Here is a 19,311-nt window from a genome sequence, read left to right as displayed (position 1 = left end):
TTCTGCATGTAGCCTGGGGTGACCTTCCTCTCAGCCCAGGGACTATGTCATAGCATGACTGACGTGCATGTGTCCTCTGCATGCATGCGGGTACTCCATGTAGACATGCTCCCTTGCTCCTCCACCCCCCTCTGCACCCCAATTCCACCTTTGCACTGGTCTGCTTCAATTGTGAAATTGTGTACTTGCCTGTTCATATGTCCTATGTGTACATGCTAACTTCCACCGGCCAATCTGCCAGACATATGCTTTGTGGTACATCCTTTGTACTTGATGCAGGGTGTCTCACGTGGACTGTGCAGAGGTCAGATGCCCCGCAGGGACATGAGTGCCCATTCATGCTCCATGTGTATTCCATGCATGCCCCTATGTGTCCTTGACTGGATGATCATTGTAGTACGGGTCCAGGGTGACCTACATTGCATGGCATTTCATCAGCCTTCCCAGGGCCACTCTGGCTCAGTCCTGCGTCGCACACATGTTTAGGGAGTGACAGTATGTGTGGGTCACAAGCCTCAGCCTGTTTAATGGTCAATGACTCTGTCCAACTAGTGTAGTGTCTTCTTCACACGTGGGTGTACTCCGGAGGTTGCATCATGTGTCCTGCTTACTGTCCCATCATCATTTGCTGTGTTGTCACTTGACTCACATGATGCAGTTGATGCTAGTCAACACTGTCTGTCAATACACAGGTCTATGGTCATCCTTTTGATACCATGCAAGGCATCCCTGCATTTGCACTTGGGGGAGGGGTGGTTTGCTTGTAGCCATGCTACCCATTGAATGCACATTGCACGTGATGTCTGAAGTTGACCTTGCACTGCCTTCACATTTTCAGATACACATCATGAAGTACTTGTACTTGTACATGTAGATAGTGAGTAACATACAAATTTACTGCACTGCATCGACCCACTTCTGAGCAATATGACACCACTCTACATGCCTAATCACAGAAGCAATGTCAAGTTGACCCAGCATGCATGGCAGGTTCTCTTTTGTGTGTGACATGTCTGCTTGATGTGTTTGGTGTCTGTGTGATGTCTGTGTGTGTGTGTGTGTGTGTTGTGTGCTTCTTACATGTGTAGTGACCTTTTTTCTCTCTACTTTTCAGATGATGATGCAATGGAGCCAGAAGATGGTGTTATCATGGCAGGCAGAGGATTGTTATCATTACAGCAACCCGGCACAAGTGGGGGTTGTGGGGTGGTAAGCCACGAAAACCCACATGTGCTACAGTCCGCCTTGTCTCTGGCTGGCAATGAGTCCAGCCCCGATGACCATTCTGACGTCCATGTCGAGTTGGATGTGCATCAGGTCCATATGTAAGGGGTGAGTGATTCTGATGTGGGCTCTTCTCTGTCCGCGACACCTGAACTGAGGGGTCAGACAGTGTTGAAACCTCCGCCTGTGGTGGATCGGGACACAGGGTCACCCTCCACACCAGTCACGTCTATGGGGGCATGTAGTTGTGCAGCCGCGGGTGGTGCCAACACAACGAGAACACCCGGTCCTTGGATCCCGCAGGGGTCAAGCCCAGCAACCACAGTATACTGAGTGGGAGCAAGACATGACTGCCAATTCTGAACTCCAGGAGGCAGCAATGGAGAACATCGCTGTGAGCATGGAGCGTGTGGCCCAATCTGTGCTTCCTCTGCTAGGCAGGCGGCACTGTCCACGGTCGGCTGAAATGTTGTCTCTATGTCAAGCAATTGCTGCTCATGCAGAGGCACACATGGAGGCCCTGAGGGAGGAGTATGCTTCCCTCAGATCCACTCTGGGTGTCCTTCTGATGTCTCAGAGGGAGCGGTCAGAGGAGAGGTTTGCGCAGCTTGAGCGGACCATCTCGACTGAGCTACATGCTTCCAGGGAGGTGCATCAGTTGTCCAGCCAGGCCTTGCAGGAGGAACTCTGTGTTACACATGCTACCTTGCAAGAGGAAGCACGTGTATCACGGGAGGTTCTGCATGCAGACCTACGTGTGATCGCCACACAGAACCAGGCTCACCCGTCCGGCAGACTTGCTGCCGACGAGGGGCAAGCTGCGGCTAGGCGTGGTCAGGCTGTGTCACGTCCTCCTTTCCAGGAAGAGCCAGACTCGGACGACAATGTATCTCCCACATAAGTCGGGCTGTGCAGGCGTTGAGCCCATGGAGGTTATTCTTTTTCCTCAACATCATCGCATGTGGGTGTTGAGCAGCACCCTGTACCTGCCCCCTCCTGGGTGCCTTCCCCCCTGGGTCGGTGTGGGCCATTTTTGATTTTTCTTTTAGTTTAGTTATTTAAGTTTCTATTTGATAGTTAGTTTAATTAGGTAATGCAGGTTTTTCATAGTTAGTGTAATTAGTTTATATAGTTTAAAATTGCTTGTCTATTGTGCTTTCATGTGACAGTGTGATGTTTTGTGGCTTTTGAAAGCATCCACTGTCTGTTCCAGCTGGGCTCTTCAAGCTCGTGTTGTGTATGTGTTTGCAGCTTGGGGTCCTGACTCACATATGCCACTCCTGCTTCCCTTATCCATGGGCTTGCAAGGATGGTACGGTGTAATAGCCTATTACACAGGGGCTTTGGACTGTCAATCTGTGGCATGTCTGCTGCTGTCCTACTTCTGTTAACACCCCTAGTGAGGATAATCGGGGTGTTATTGACCACTGTTCTTCTTTTGCTAGATGGGGGGTTTCATGATTCATGTGTACATTATTTGCTATACATTGTGTAGTATGTTTCTTATCTTTACTGTACATGTGCTTGTTGCAATTCATGCTGTAGATAGTGTGTACCACACTTTGCCTGTGAATGACACACTGATGGTGCACATGCATGCTTACTAGCAGCACTGACGGTGAGCTTGGACAAATGTTGGTGTTGAAGGGCACAATACAGCTGAGATGCATTGGTGGACTAATGGCTAGTTGATGGGAAAGTTGTCTGGGGCATCTGCAGGAGCAGTGGCACATACCCTCCAGTCGACCATGGTCCATTGAGGCAGTTGTATTAGCCATGTAGCATTCCAAGACATAGAAAGAAGCAGCTCACAGGGACAGACAGCGAGGGTTAGACTTGTGTGCAGTGCATTTCATTTCCATGTAGAATTTGACACATGCACTACCTACTTTATTTCAGTTATGGTGGAACACGACTTGTTCTGGAGTTGTACCTTGCTATATGCATCTGGCTGCTTTCCCAGGGAACATTGCATGTTGTGTGAATCATGACACATTGGTCTTCCTTTTGCCACGTACCCACCGGCGCCTGACTTACTGCATTGACTGTGTATGTACCATCACAGGGGGAATGTTATGTATGGGTACGAAGCACCACACCAGATTGTTTGTTTGTAGAGTAGCTTGTTACTTTGGGGCATATATGGCGGTGTGTTTGTGTGTTATGGGCACGCACAGATTAGTAACTGTGGCTCTCTTTGCAGCATTGAACTGCTCCTGTTACCGGACCGGAGAGTGCGCAGGCAGGAGGCCAGCACTCACCCCAGAGATAAGTTTCTCTTTGACTTCCATTTGAGTAATTTGGTACTATGTGCATGATAAACAAGTTTGGTCTAATTGTGTATGTGTTAATGTGAGTAGTACAGTTTTGTGCATTCCCTACTTTCCTGTGTCAATCCTACTCCCCTCTCCTGCCCCTCATTCCGGTTATCCAGTATACCAATGCCTGTCCCGACTGCATATCCCTGACCCTCCTTCCCCACCAGGGTCTCAGAGTCCTGTGTGAGTTTGACCTAGCAGGCACCCAGACCACGGTGGGGGTGGTTGGTTTGTGCCACTGCTGCGCCTGTACACGTGAGCTGTGATAGTTCACATCAGTTTGTGGTGCATCATTCTATGTTATGTACCACACATGGTACACATCCCGTTGTGACATTGTTTACTGTGCTACCTTGGTTGTTACATCATTGTGGTAGTACTTGGGCTTTGTGACATACCTCTGGTTTGTTTTGCTGCCTGTAGGCTTTTTGCTTGGCTTCTGTGTTGGCCTGCTTTGAGTTCTCTTTGATTTGGTGTTTTTGCAAGTGAAGGTGGCCTCTGAGGGTGCTGGACACTTTTTACACACAAGGTGGAAGATGGTGACAAAGGGGAAGGGTTATCCTGTGGCCAGGTGAACTTCAAGGATGAAGGCTACATAACCCAGGTGCAGTTGTTCAGTGGGTCATGGTGATTTGTGAGGGAGGGGGGGTATTTTGTTGTTGACAGTTGCCTTGCCCTACAGTGTGATGTGCACCCTGACATTGTAATTGTGGTTTCCTATGTACATGATGTATTCTGCTGATCAATGCCTGTACATGTGGTGTGTTTACCTTTCAGGTGTGAGGGTATAGTTGTGGTTTGACATGCTGGGGTGTACACATGGTCAATGTTCACATGTGATGTGTAGAGGACACTGATGGTCACTTGATTGCACATGCATGTATTGATTGCATGTCCCTATTGACACACACACTCGCACTATGATCCACAACATGTACAACCACCCTTCCATGTCCACATGTACACTCAGTTTGCCTTCTGGGGCCCACTGTGTCCCTGAAGCACATGATCTATGACCATTTATGGATCCTGTACATGCGTAATTTGCTTTTTGATGTAGTTTGTCGTTTTGATGTGATGCTCAGGGTGTGCGTCACACACAATGGCTGGTCACTATGCTGTGTGCTGAGCAGTGTGTTGCAGGAGATGGACACAGCACACGGAATCTGCAGTGTTGATTTTACAATGCACAATGTGCATGTAAACAGGCATTCATTGTTATGTTACAACTACAACTGTTGGAATGCATTTGGGTATGACTTATTTTGGGTGGGCGGTTGTTGGTCAGTCATTTCATCTGATTCCATGTCAAGCATTATTGTCTGATGCCACTTTACATTTTTCACATGTCAATGTGTACCTTATTGGTACTGTGTTGGTGTTTTGCTATTGCTTGTCATGTCATGTTGTGCTTTGGGAGGGTTTGGGTGACATACCAGTGATGGTCATGGCCTGTTTTGCAGGTCTGTGTGATTCACACCTTGCATGTGTGACTTTTGGTCACATAGGATTGCTTATGTTTAAGTAGCTAGGGTTGCACACAATGTGGCACTAATGGCAACATTCTCAGGGAGTTAAGGTGGGGACAGTTGACTGTCTCTTTGTCATCATCAATTGTCATCTGGTATGTGCCAGGCCTGTGCGCACTCCGCAGGGGTGGGAGTTTAGGTGAGAAATGTGGCCACAAGCTGTGTCCGGGCTGCCTCGCCACGTGCCCTATCCCCTCCCATGGGCAGCGTCTGTGCCTGTGGTTGGGGAAGTGGGGGCACCACCATGTCCACTGGTACGCCCTGCCGTGTTGCAACATTGTGCAGGACACATGCTGCCACAATGATCCTGCACACTACTGGGGGTGCATAGAGTAGCTGCCCGCCAGAGCGGTCAAGGGAGAGGAAGCGTGGCTTGAGCACTCCGAATGTGCACTCCACTATGGCCCTGGTTGCAATATGGGCCGCGTTGTATCTTACCTGGGGTGGTGTGGTGGGGTTCCGGATTGGCGTCATCATGTGGTTGCTCATAGGGTAGGCACTGTCACCTGGAGAGGTGATAATGGTTGTGATTATTGGGGTTTGTGTATTTGTGTGTGTGTGACATGCATGCATGTGCACGGGCATTTGTACTCACCTAGGAGTCATGTGTCACCATGCTGCCCAGCTTCCAGGGCCCGCCTCAGGGCGGACATTCTGTATATGAAACTGTCATGGGTGGAGCCAGGGTGGTTTGCATAGACAGAGGTGATGATTCCTTTTGCATCGCATACCACCTGCACATTGATGGAATGCCAGTGCTTGCGGTTTCGGTAGATGTGCTCAGTGGACCTAGGTGAACATAGGGCCACATGGGTGCAATCTATGGCACCGAGCACTTTGGGGAAGTGTGCCACCCTGTAAAAGTACTGGACAACGGCCTGCCTTTCTGCGGGTGTTCTGGGCATGTATATGTGCCTGCGGACTGAGGGGCGCACTGTCATGATTGCCAAGACCTGGTGTAGGCAGCATGACTGCATGGCCTGTGAGACCCCCCCACTATGGCAGTAGGCCGCTGAAATGACGCAGTGGCCAAAAAATGCAGGACATTGAGCACCTTCTCCAAGGGACTCAATACTTGGGAGCAGAGGGTGGGGGATGTAAGGTCATCTTCCCACTCCCTGACCAGGTCTAGGATGATACGAGGTGGAAACCTATACCCGCCGTAGACCTGGTCGTCAGGCATCCCAAAAAGACTTGTCCGGGGTAAAAAAATGCAGGCCCTGGCAATTCTCCTCCTCCTGTGGTGTCCCACGATCAGTGCTGCGACAAATGGGGCATTCATCGTAGCTTATATAAGTGTTTATTGTTTGCACGTTTTTTTATACTGTGTGCAGGGATGCTTTCGCCTGCCTTCGTGTGGCGGACGTGTTGACGCCTATGTGTGTCTTTTGCCGTGCGTGGGTTTCCCGTATTTGAATCCATGAATACGGGTTGTTCGCGTGCGTGTTGGCGTTCCGTGTAGTTCCCTGCAGTACTTCCCCAGTTATGCCTTCTTTTTCACGCGGAATGGGGATCCCCATTCTGAGTTTTACGCCCCGTGTCCCGCCCCGTTTTTTGGTGTGTACGTGGATGTTGTGCACTTTCCCTGTGCGCGTCGCACACAGCGTTCGGGATGTTGCAATGACGTGTGTGCCCGTGTGTGCCACGCACGTGTTTGGCGCACATTTCGGGTAAAACACGCGCAGGGACTTAATTTTTCGCGCTACCGCCTGCTTGCGCCAGCTTGCGCCACTTTTTTCGGCGCACGTTTGTTCCATGAATCAGCCCCTAAATAGATGCCTGTGTAAACGTATCCATGTTGCAAAACAACTCCAGCACTCAAGAAAAGAACTATAGCTGCAGAAAGTGTGTGTTTGCTGAAGATGAAAACTGAATTTAAAGAAATAGTAAAATGTGCTTTTTCTGACTGAAGAGAGAAAATCGCCTATTTAAAAGTGAATTGTTGGATAAATGCCTGCTTATTTAGCAATGTAAAATGATTTGTTGCTGGTAAAAGTGCACCTATAAACTGTTTTGATTCCATTGGTTTAAGTCAAGATTTAAAATGAGAGAATGAAGGCTAAAACTCATAGGCTAAGTTGGCAAACTATATAAAAAAAAACTTACTCTGCCAGTTGCTAGACCTGAGAAAGGGTGACACCTCATAAACTTCTGGCACAGGAAAGCACTATTTGCTAGCTTGGAGGACTTTGAATGCACAAGGACAAAGGGACTTCCCAAGCTTATCAGACATTCGTCTTTGCTCCAGGATGGGACAATAACAGGCTGAGACTCTCACCTGTCAAGTGTGAGGGGCCATAAAACCTTCAATCTAGAGAAAGGCCCCTCATCCTGCTTCAAGATGCTTGCAGATGGGGAAAAGAAAAAACGGATCAAGTGACATTTGGTTTTAAAAGCCTATTTTGTAACTGAACTTTAAAGACGTTTAACTTTGCAGCAAGAATTAGAAAAAATATGAAAAGTTTCTAGTTCTAAATCAAATTTTATGCTCTTTCTTTGAAAACTTGGTAGAACTCATTACTGCATAAGGAACAGAAGTTGTAAAGAATGACAGATTGTGGGGAAAGTATTGATGTTGCGAACATAACATTTTGTACATCCATCCCTAGGGTTAATGCACATCTGTGCATAAAATTGGGGAATTTTGGGTCAATCTTTCATGGTTAAAATTGCCAAAATGTAGCAGAAAGGCGAAACCAGGTCCCACAGACTTGGGGTTTGGATAGAAATAGGACACACAAAATATGTAACCTGTGTATCTCATTTTCTCAGAAGTTTTAACTGAATAAATATGTATTTATGGCAAAATTAGATTTTAGTTCCAGTAGCTAGGGGAGGTTTCTAAACACTGTAAAAAATCACCCCCACAAACATGACTTCCTTTTTCTGTAATCCAATCAGCCGTGGGTAAGGTGGAAACTATGTTTTTGCCCAATCCTAGCATTATGGGTGGGGGTAGTAAGCCTGCCCCTGCCATATACTGTAGTGATGCCATCGGGCATGATAAATAAGGGCACCTGACAGCACACAGGAAGACAATGATTCCTGTCTTTCTTCCTGAATTCCTGCGTGGCATCCTGTTCCTGATTTCTTCATCCAGTTTGATCCTGATTCCAGATTTTCATTGCAAAGCCAAGGCCTGTGTATTGCTGACTCCATTTTCAGCTAGGACTCAAATTCTAAAAAATCCCAAAAATCCAAGGGAAGCATCCTAATCCAGCCTGGCTTGCTGCTACTAGATGAACACCTGCTTCAAACTTGCCATCCCACTGATCTGTGGTATCCAGTAATCAGAAGTGCCAGTCCAGTGCAGTCCAGTGACCAGAATGGCGCAGCTGATCCTGTTCCGCCAGATTTGCCCAGCTGTCCTTGGTTAGAGCCGATCCGTGTGATGACCAGAACCCTTGACCATCCAAAATCCTAAATTAAAGTGTACTGTAAGTATTAATAGGAATCATAGAAAACCATAGCATACCTTGCCTTGTCCTACCCCAATCTCTAAACCATCCTATTCTTACATTAATAACTTGTAACATTGTAAGAATCCTTATTGCAATCCTGTCTTGATTTATCTTGCTAAGCGCCATTTCTTTAGTCATTTTTATCTTGTCTAAATCCTAAACTATCAATCCTATTTTGAGTGATCCGACTGGTTCCACCAGGGTGGGCGCTGGGGATCTGGGGTTGAAGTCATAAATCAACTCCAGAGCTTACTTTGTCCCTCTTTGGTACTCTAGCCTGAACGCTCCACTATAGAGTAAAACTATAGTAAATATTTTCTTGTCTAAACTGAGTTTCTTTTCTGTTTTCACTACCCGATTTTTATAAAAACGCCTCTCATTCTACATTGCATAGCTCCCTCAGTTTAATAGCTAGAGACCTCATTTCAATTCTAGAGTGTACCTAAAACCTATAGCTACATCCCAACCCAAAACCGCACTCAAAGTCCATGAATTTAAAAACTGTCTGGTTAATTTTAGGCGGGAATCAACATTTTTGCAAAGTTTTACACGTGTGATGTTTATTCTAAATTATTTTCAACCTTCCATTCACATTCAAATTGTTTACTTTTGCTCAAACTATTGCTAATAACTGCTAGTATCTTTCCAATATTGCTTCCATAGAGATGTGTACTTATTTAAGGATTTTTGCAAATTTTCAGTGTTTTATTCAGCCATTTCCGAAATGTAATTTTAAACAGTAGGGTTTCAAATCTGTTTTTCTCTCTTGTTTGGGGAGGGAAGGATGGATTTGAATTCTGTTTTCTATACCTTATTCCTGATTACCTGCTGCTTCCTTATATCTATTTAGAAGTGATTATTTGTGGGTTGAGGAATATTTCAGGGGGAAATCTTAACTTAAGTGCTATCTTTCCAAACAAGCCAAAACGTATTCTATTTCTCTGGTGTTTTCAATTTGTGTTGCTAAAGAGTGAATTTAAGTACATTAGATACCTTCTTATCTGTTATTGTCAGCACATTGGTGATTGCTGCTCCCTATTAAAAAGCATATGTTTGATTTACATTTAAATAAATAAATAAATAAATAAATGAATATTCGGGGTATTTCAAAAGGGGTGTGATATGAGTGGTGTATCACTCAAAATATTGAACCTCTCTCTCTCTCTCTCTCTCTCCCTCTCTCTCTCTCTCTCTCTCTCTATATATATATATATATATATATATATATATATATATATATATATATATATATCGTTGAACAATGAAGGAAAAAAACGCACTCCAGGCATGAGGTACAGTGAGTCCCAGTAAAAAGTGATGGCAAACTCGAGTCAGAATAAACAGACCGAGTTTAATGAATGGTAAAAGAGATAAGGCATAAAACACACAGCCAACAAAGCAGGACACCAGGGCAGTGTCCTGAACGACGCGTTTCGCGCTTCCCCGAGCGCTTATATATTAAAATAAGCATTTTGGTTGTGCGCTGCATACAAGGTTGACACCATGGTGTATCGCCCAGGACACCAATCACTGCAACTGTGAGATTAGCAGAGCATTGAAGAAGGGAAGGAGGAGGTAAAGTGGAAAGTCTTGAGGAGCTTTCAAAATTTAAGAAAGTCCTGCTCAAGTTGTAGAGGGTAGGGAAGACTGTGCCATAGGATGGAGCCAGCTGAGGAAAGAAATCGACCTAAGGGATTGACCCCCTCATAGAGGAAAGGACATCCCTTAACAGGGATATGTATTAACCTCCCTTGTCCCAGATAGCCAACGTATTTGAATAGCTATATGGGAATTGCATCAGACAAATATTGAAATGGCCATGAAGTGGGAGCTGTTGTGGTTTCTGACACATTAATGCTGCCCTCATTTTGTGAAATGCAGAACCAATAGCATGATCTGTCTATTTCCAGGGGGAGACTTAAAGGACTCAGAGAATGTCCAAAGGGAGAGCAGCAGCGGGAGCAATAGAGTGAGCAGGAGAGTGTCAATCCCAGACTGTGGAGCCATGATACAGAGGCGGGCCCGTCCCTCTTCGAGGTTGCACTAGGAAGCAGTCATACTCATATGGCATAGACACGAAGGAGCAATACAGCCAGGTGATTGATACTTCCTGCAATCAGGACTGGAGCTGGAGTTGCCTGGCCCTGGTGCAACCACACAAACTGTGGTCAACCGGTGCTGGTAGGAGTCACAACTGAAGTCCTGCAACAAACTTGCAGGAACCAATTGAGACTGCATAGCGACAAGGAAGAGAGCAGATGGGCCAAAGTTGGACTGCCGCTTTTCCAGAGGAACGTGACAGCAAGACTTCAGGTATGCAGTGCATTCAGGGAACTGGGAGGAGGACAGATGGGCCTCTATAAACCACCCGCTGGGGTGAGAAGTGTACCAAGCCTAAAGTGATTGAAGTAAAATGTAATCTGACTGAGGTGAAGCTACAGGTTCTCCAGTATGCCATGCTAGGAGGAGGCAGTGTTGTGGTGGCAGCTGTGTGGATGAAGAGTGTGCAATGCACCTGCCTCTGGTGGGATGTGCAGGAGCTGCAGTCTGCAGCTAGAGGTGAAGTTGGCCCCTGTCATGGAGTGATGGTTGGTGCTTCAAGGCATCTTGCGAAGGTCTCTTTAGGATCCTGGGATGTTTTGTGGTGGTTGACATCCTGGATAGGTGGTGTCCTGGGAAGCTGGCATCCTTGGGGTGCTCTCCTAAGCTGCTCTAAGTGCCTGAGGTCACGGCTGCAATGTTGTGGACTCTGATCTGGAGCCCTGCTTTCAGTCTTTCATCTGGAGTTATTGCCTGAATTTTTATCTTTCCTGCTTTATTTATTCTGTTTGTGCTTTAGTCACCTGCTGAGGTTATGTCTCAGTTCTGCTTGGTACATTCTTAGTCATTTTTAGATGTAAGATGTTTTGACCTCCTCCCCTTCAATGGAATTTGGTGGCAGATGTTCTGGTTTCATCTTGCTACTTTCTGTTCTTTTGCTTGTTTATCAATTTTGCTGTTGTCATAGACTGTCTAAATTGTTTCTCTCTTTTTCAGTATTCCTATGCTCTTGTTCTAGTTTCTCTTCATTGTATCCTGTTGTTTATTCCCATCACATCATTTATTGTACCAGCTCATTACTTTTGTAAAGCGCTTTGGTGTAAGGTGCTATAAAAATAAAATAAGCACACATACACCAAGCCTGGGCAAGAATGCGAACAGTCCAAGAGGGCCTGAAGCAATAGAGAGCCCGAACTGGGGCAAGACCCCACTTACTCCAAGCCGGGGTAAGAAGCTGATAGAGGCAGAGAGACAGAAAGACACAAGCAGAGCTGCAAAAATTAATCTCCACAAGGGGTGCAAAACCTGAGAGCCCAGGATGGGCAGAGGATCAAGATGGTCCAGAGGGGCCACCCCCAGACCAACCCAAGGAGGGGCTGTACAACCCAAGAACCTGGGCAGAGGTGTGAGGTGTGAGGCAAAAGGGATCCACACAAGGCTGGAAAATACCTGGATACTCAAGAACATTTGTAAGAATAGCAGACCAGGAAGCCTAGAGACATTGACTATTTCAATAAACTACCAGGCAGGAAGCACAAAGGAACGTTTTGAACTATTTCAATGGAGCTGAGGATTGGGGCAAGAGGCTCATAGATATTGGCTAGTGACACATCTGAAATCTGTTATGCCTATATTCCCTTCTCTACTGCTGAGAACCTTTAGGGCAGGTCAGAAAGCAGCCAGAGATATTCAACTTGGGCAAAAAGCTGCAATTGACTTATATGGTTAATTAGGTGATTTTTCTTTATAAGTGGTCGAGCTAGGATCAGCCTAGATAGTGTTCCTGTAGATGGCCAACAGGCTTTGTGTTATTCTGATGTGCAAACTAAAATTATTGGTGCAACTTAACCATAAAGTCCCTTTTTAACTGCCATGGGTTTTCCTCCCAGTGACAAGGCCTTTTTTTGGTGATTTCGGTATTTCACCATTCAAAGCCTTCTAACATTTTCTCCTTCATTAACCCCTTAAGTGCCTAGGACGAGCAATCTCGTCCTTGGCACTGGGGAGGTAATCCCAAGGACGAGATACATCGTCCTTGGCAATTAAGGGGTTAACAAAGTTTTTTCAGTGAATTTCATGGGTTTTTATCAGTGCACGATAATTTCCTACAACTTACTAATATCATACTTGCCCTAATATTGCAACTTCTTTGTCCAATTTACAAAGTGTACTTATGTAACACTTTTTAATTGGTCCCATTAGTCCCAAATTACAATTGTTGTGAGTTTACATGAGATGAGTAAACTGTACATTTATATTTTATACAAAAACCCGGGCGTGCGATGACCTCACAGCCTCTTTTCAGTGTATAAACAGGGACGCCGAGTGAATACATCACTCTGGTGCGGTTCCCGATCGTACTCGGACTACTCCTGGACGCAGATGGATACTGAACTTGTAAGTTCCTTTTGAGTTAGAGGCTGGACCCTCTCGTTTGCACTTATTATTCCGCTCAGCTAATTTAATAACCGCTTGGTTATACCACTATCCCATTTAGATATCCATATCCATCAAGGCTTCACCAAAGTCTTCTTTCCATGAGATGCACTACATAGTGTCCGCTTGACACATGGATCAGCTCTGCTAATATTGGATCATTCCATGAGCCTAATATATGTTCCTGGGTAAGATGGTTGCCCATTTTTTCACATTCCGAATGCTACTATTTGACCCACCTCTCCTAGCCTGTTTCTCTCATCACTTCCTCCGTATACTCACAGTTGCTTAAGATATTATACCACGTTCTCCAATTCTGTGTACCACAACTATGGATACACAAGGCACATTACTCCACATTCGAAATTTAATAAGAAACTATACGCCCATACTAGACTTAGGTCATTTGCATATCAACCCTAATTGTTGGTTTTTGACGAAATCCTATAGCTTGTAGCCCTGTGGGAGATGGATTTAAAATGAGTACTGAAAAATGGGATGTTGCCCTATAGACTAGGCTGACTGCCTTGTAAACAGTTTATTTGTTAAAATTGATCTAAAAGTTTGATATGATGTTTTTCAAAATTGTGTAAAAACTGCTTTAAGTTCAAACTAATTGAAGTATACATGTATTTTCTTTTGTAGACTTTAATTTGTTGAAAAATGCCGCCCCTGATGAAGAGTTTTTTATACTCGAAACGCGTTGGGCTCACCAAATGACAAATATAAAGCAAAAATTGTTTTTTATAAAACAGAAAGATTCAACTGAATCATTTATGGACATTTTCTACAGAATTGATTGAAAGTTATCAATATTGTATTTCAAAAAATGTACAAAAAATGTTCAAAAGACCTATCTTGGCCGTCTAGAAAGTGTGCAGGGGACGTGGCTATCCACATTGGATTTCTTCTTTGTTTTTTGTATTTAACCAGCCTATGTACCAAGGCTGTGTCTTTCTCCCCCGCACCTCGAATTATTTACTAAAGATTACCATTCTGTTTAAACCTAACTAAATTACATTCAAATTGGTGTGCAAGTGTACTTACCTGTGTTGGTTTTCCCCCTCACCAGGACTCTGATCCCTTTATTTCATGATTGTTACTGTGGATCCCCCTCTTTCAGGCTCAGATCTCCCTTTTTACAATGTTCAGAGAATATTCTTTTCTTTGGTGACTCGCGGTTCACCCCGGATCCCCCTCAGATGGGCTAAGATCCTTCCCCTTTTTCAATTAGTCTCCCTCAGCCGGGATCGGACCAATTGCAGTTTGCTCTAATTTATCAAAGACATTCGAATGTGCACAGGATTTAGCTTGAGACATTGCAGGATCACTTTGATCTAAATCATCCCATTTTCAACAGTTACCAGTCAGTTTGCTACCTAACATAGACCTTCGAATGAGCACCCACGTAGCACCAGACCACTCTGTCTACAGTATCTTTTTTGGCCTCCCAAAGTTCAATCACTCCTCTGGTTTACAATTATATTCTTGTTGCTCATCGCATACTTTTCACACAGTGTTCTCTTTAGATTTCCTCATACAATGTTGCCACTTGCAAACTTGGTTCTAATACAGGCTGGTTTGGTATCAGTGTCTCTGACTCACTGGCTGTGCTGTCTTTACTCGTGGGGCTTGTCCCCAGACAACTTGTGTGTAGGAAGTTTGCCAAAAGAGCATGTATGGCATTTGTGGCGGGATGAACTGTTGGCAGTGAAATTGTGTGACAAAAGGGATGTGTACATGCTAAGTACTATTCATGAGGAATGTCCTTCAGCAGTCACTCCGCCCGGCAAGTGTGGAAGCCCAACTGCATTTTTGGACTACAACAAGTACATGGATGGAGTAGAAAAAACCGACCAAGTGCTTGAGTTATACCATGCTGAACACAAGTCACGCTTCTGGTATAAAAAGTTGGCCACACACATTATGCATGTAGCCATGTACAATGCTTATGTGGTGTACCATGCAGCTACTCCACAAAACAAACTCTCCTGTCTGAAGTTTGAAACAGAAATTGTTCAATCTCTCACTATGGTCCATGTACAAAGATGTGGCCAGATTGGAAGGTCAACACTTTGGTGATTATGTTCCTCCCACTGCCACAAAGGCACAACCTTACAGAAAATGTAAGGTGTGTTCAAAACAAGGAAAGAGGAAGGATACACAGGTGTACTGTCCCCAATGCCCGTCCAAGCCAGCCCTCTGCTTTCAGCCTTGTTTCCTTTTGTATCATACAAAGGAAAAATGTTGGGAGATCGACTGATTTCCAAAAATGCCCATCTTTCCTTGAAAGGGACCCATAGGTTCTGAATTTGCGCATGTCTTACAAAGGAATGGCTCTCCTGCTTCCTACACTGGAAGTGTACTTTCAATAAAAATGCAACAACATTTCAACTCACTTCACTTCATTTAGCATTGCTCGTCCTGCTCCCTCCACTTGAGGCCTGCCTTGGAAAGGCACACCACTACCGTACCTTTCCCTTGAGACCTGCTTTCGAAATAAACATCTTTCTAGTTCCCTCAGCTCAAGGCGTGACTTTCAAAGGAATGCAATTAGGCTCCTTCCATTTGAGGCATACTGATCCCTCCACTCGAGGCGTGTCGAGCACAAGAAAGGAACTCCATTGTGGTTCACTCCCCTTTGGTGTGCTTTGGCAAGCAATGCTAGTACTGGAACGCCACACCCCCGGCATCTTTCACTTCAGGTCTGCCTCGGAAGGAAACGTCAGTCTAGGTCCCTCTGCGCTTGGTGTAACTTGCAAAGTAACACAATTTAGCTCCTGGCCATCTTCTCTAACCCGACCTCCATGTGGCACCACAAAATCTGTAATAGACCCCCTCTACTCGCCTCCTAAAAAGGTCTCGAATCATCCATTGGGTTTTGATATCTTGGAACCCACAGGGGACATGCAATCTCTTGAAGCATCCTACCCAGTACTAACAAGAATACTCAACTTACTAGATCGTGGCCATGAGTACACGCATTATGAACTAAGAGATTGCAAAACAGCGTTGACACAAATTCTACTAAAAATTAATAAATTGGAGGGTTTTATATTTGCGGACAGTCTTAGACGGGTACCAGAGGGGCAGCAAACGTCGAAAATGGAAGCACCCTCAAACAGCTCCGTGACTACCCAAACAGATTTTCTAGTTGCCCCTTTGAATGAACCTAACATTATGAACGTTCCCACTGCTACCTACGCATTCCCTCAATCATATGCGCAAACTCTGCTTGCCTCAAGACTTGACACCACCTGCCATATCCTCACACATGCCCAATTCTGTAAGGAAGTTGCTTTACATGCCGAGAAGTTGGAACAGGTGTTATTTTTTCTACAACAAGGCCAAGGGGAAGAAAAAGTGGGGATCTCTGCAACCTGCATGGAAGGGGGTCAGGCATTTTATCCTGACAGCCCCTCAGCACTAACTACATTACTTGAGAACACTGGCCAAATTGACCCTGCTCCTGATAGTATGCCATCTGCTGCTGATGAAAGTCCCCCCCCCCCCCGTGCAGAACATTCCTTTATCTCAAGGAAGGAAAAAAGACTATTCTTCCGTGCCTTGAAAAGGAAAGCAGATCGAAAAAAAGAGTCTCAAATTTCCCAATCGGAACAGATGCCCCAAGTAAAAGTAAATGAAAAAACCAAAATAAAAATTGCGGAGAGCAGTGCAGCTAGGCCAGTGCTCAAGCCAGCAGTACCAAAAATCCCAGCAAATGTCTTGGACCCTGGGGAAATACTCTCCAACAAAAACTCAAAAAAATTGCAGCCTCAAAAGGCGCAACCCCTCACTGAGGAGATAGGACACTCATCGTCTCAGACGCAACTACCTAACTTTTTCAAAGCTATTGATAATAAAATAACTCAAATAGGAAAGGTAGCAGAGATACCATCCCTCAATAGTGAGATGGAGATGGACATGGAGACTGACGCTGAGGCCGTCCCAGGAAACGATGTGGTTTACCAGTCATTTCACCCTGAGAATGACTGTGAGTATGCCAAGAAGCCTACATTCTCGCAGGACTCAAAGGGAGTATGCGAGAATCAAAAGCAGCAGGAATAATCTCCAGTACATTCCGGGGTGGACTCTGAAGTGATGGGGGAAACGGCTAAACAGTCCACTACAATCATAGGATGGGAAATAATATTGTTCAAGAATGGCATAAAGTGACTTAATCGCTCAGCATTGATGCAGGCCTTTAATCGCATTCCTGGCCTCCGCACTCTGCACACGAATGATATTGAATGGATTACCTTGCCCCCACTTCAGAACCATCGTATGGTGTGCAAGGTGCAATCGGCCATTATCACCAATCTCCTCCTGCAATATACGGAAGAGTTGCGTTTTATTGGCTTGATGCTGTATCACTTCGACTCAATCGATGATGCCATCTCATTTAACGAAATGCCTTTGGCGCCTCCTCCGGTGCAATTGCCAAATTTAGCTCCTGGTGGTTCACAGAGTGGGGTAAACTCAGAGGTTATTGCACAACTAGTAGGCTTATCCAATACCAGTAAGGACTGGTCATGGTTAGCCGCTTTGCATAACACTCTAAATCCAGCCATGGATAATACTCCCCACTAATCGGCCATCTTCCTTATCTATCTTGTCTTGGAATTCTTGCGGTTTTAGCAATTTGAAGTCTTGGTTTAGCAATCCACATCTAGGAATGGAATGTGATATTATGTTATGTCAAGAAACTATGTGTGACCATGAACTTTTATTGCCCGGATACACTGTCCTTCAAACAAAAGCGAAACGAGGTACAAGTGGTAGGCCCTATGGGGGTCTTGCAATATGTTTAAACACCAATCTAAATGCACTTGTGCTAGATGTTTATAATGCAATTGTAATGATGGCTGCACTTATCATGTTCAAGGGTTCACAGCTAACTCCTCTCCTTTTGGTATGCCTATATCATAATCCAGCAATGCTCAATCAAACATTTGCCTTCTAAGAGCTGGACACTTTGTTTAACGAAGGTTTGTCAGTACATTCTACATGTGATATTGTACTAGGAGGGGATTTCAATGCGTATTGTATGAAAACTAATTTTAACCTTGTTAAGTGTGGGGGTTCTCAGCAAGCAGGACACAGAGGTCGTTTGTGGCAAGAGTATTTGGAATCCTGGGAACTTGACATCCTCCCTTTTGGCACTAGTGACCGGTGTTATACTTGGAGGAGAGGGAACAGCTCGACTTGTATTGACTATTTCGCCATATTGCGAGGTTTGCAGTCATCCCCCGATAATATCAAAATATATGATTCTGGTTATAGTGACCATTACATGATTCATCTGAACCTTCAGTTAGATATTGTACATCTATTTAAGGACCATCACCAAGGGTTCCTAGAAGGGGATCAACCTGGCCTGTCAATTCGATGGGCCACTAACCTTTGTGATAGGGTAAATGATATGATCTCTGCACGCCTCATATTATATCACAGCTCTTATCAGCATTGAAATTGTCCAAATCTAGAGCTTGCCGTTTTATCTAGAATAATAACTGAGGTAATAAAATCCTTGCGGTCATACACTCCGCACCCTCACGTAGGATCTACCCCTCAAAATTCAAATTTTATTTTTGAAGCCAAAAGATCAAAGAATGCGGCTCTTCGTGTAATTCTTAAAAATTCACTTACGTGGGGGGACTTCCTGATAGAAAAAAAGGGTTTTGAACACCTATCGAAACAAATGCAGAGATCATAGGCATTTCATTCAAAATCAGGAAAATCAGAAAATGTTTAGCACACTTTGCCATAGGGATAGACGATCCACTTGGGCTTTTCTCAGGGCAGGAACCTCTGCACTCCCCACTGACCAGTCTTTGTCGATTTCTGCACAGGCCTGGAAGATTTATTTAAAAAAAAAATGTGCCCTTCCAGTAGCATTTGTGAAAATCGAGTATAAATGGACCTGTTTAGCCACTGCCTCTTTTTCACCATGGGAAATGTCCAGTATTGAAACCACGATAACTTCCTTAAAATATTCAAAAGCAGCGGGCCCGGATGGGATTCCTCCTTGTGTTCTTAAACGGCATCCAGTTATGTGGGCTAAGATCTTTAAGAAACTTTTTGATAACATTCTAGTAACCGCTGACACCCCCGCTTCATGGCTAAATTCCATCATTGTCCCAATATATAAAAAAGGAGTAAGGTCTGAGCCTAGCAATTTTCGACCAATAGCGCTAATTGATACTGCTGCTAAAGTGTTTGCTAGCTTGCTCTTGGGGGAATTACATGCGGTCATTGGACATCTTAAGATTATGTCCAAGTATCAAATTGGATTCCGCGCAA

The sequence above is a fragment of the Ambystoma mexicanum genome, chromosome 6q, assembly GCF_040938575.1.
Source record: "Ambystoma mexicanum isolate Mex_15411 chromosome 6q, UKY_AmexF1_1, whole genome shotgun sequence".
Lineage (NCBI taxonomy): Eukaryota > Metazoa > Chordata > Amphibia > Caudata > Ambystomatidae > Ambystoma > Ambystoma mexicanum.
The sequence above is the reverse complement of the archived record's forward strand: the minus strand, read 5'-3'. Positions refer to the sequence as shown.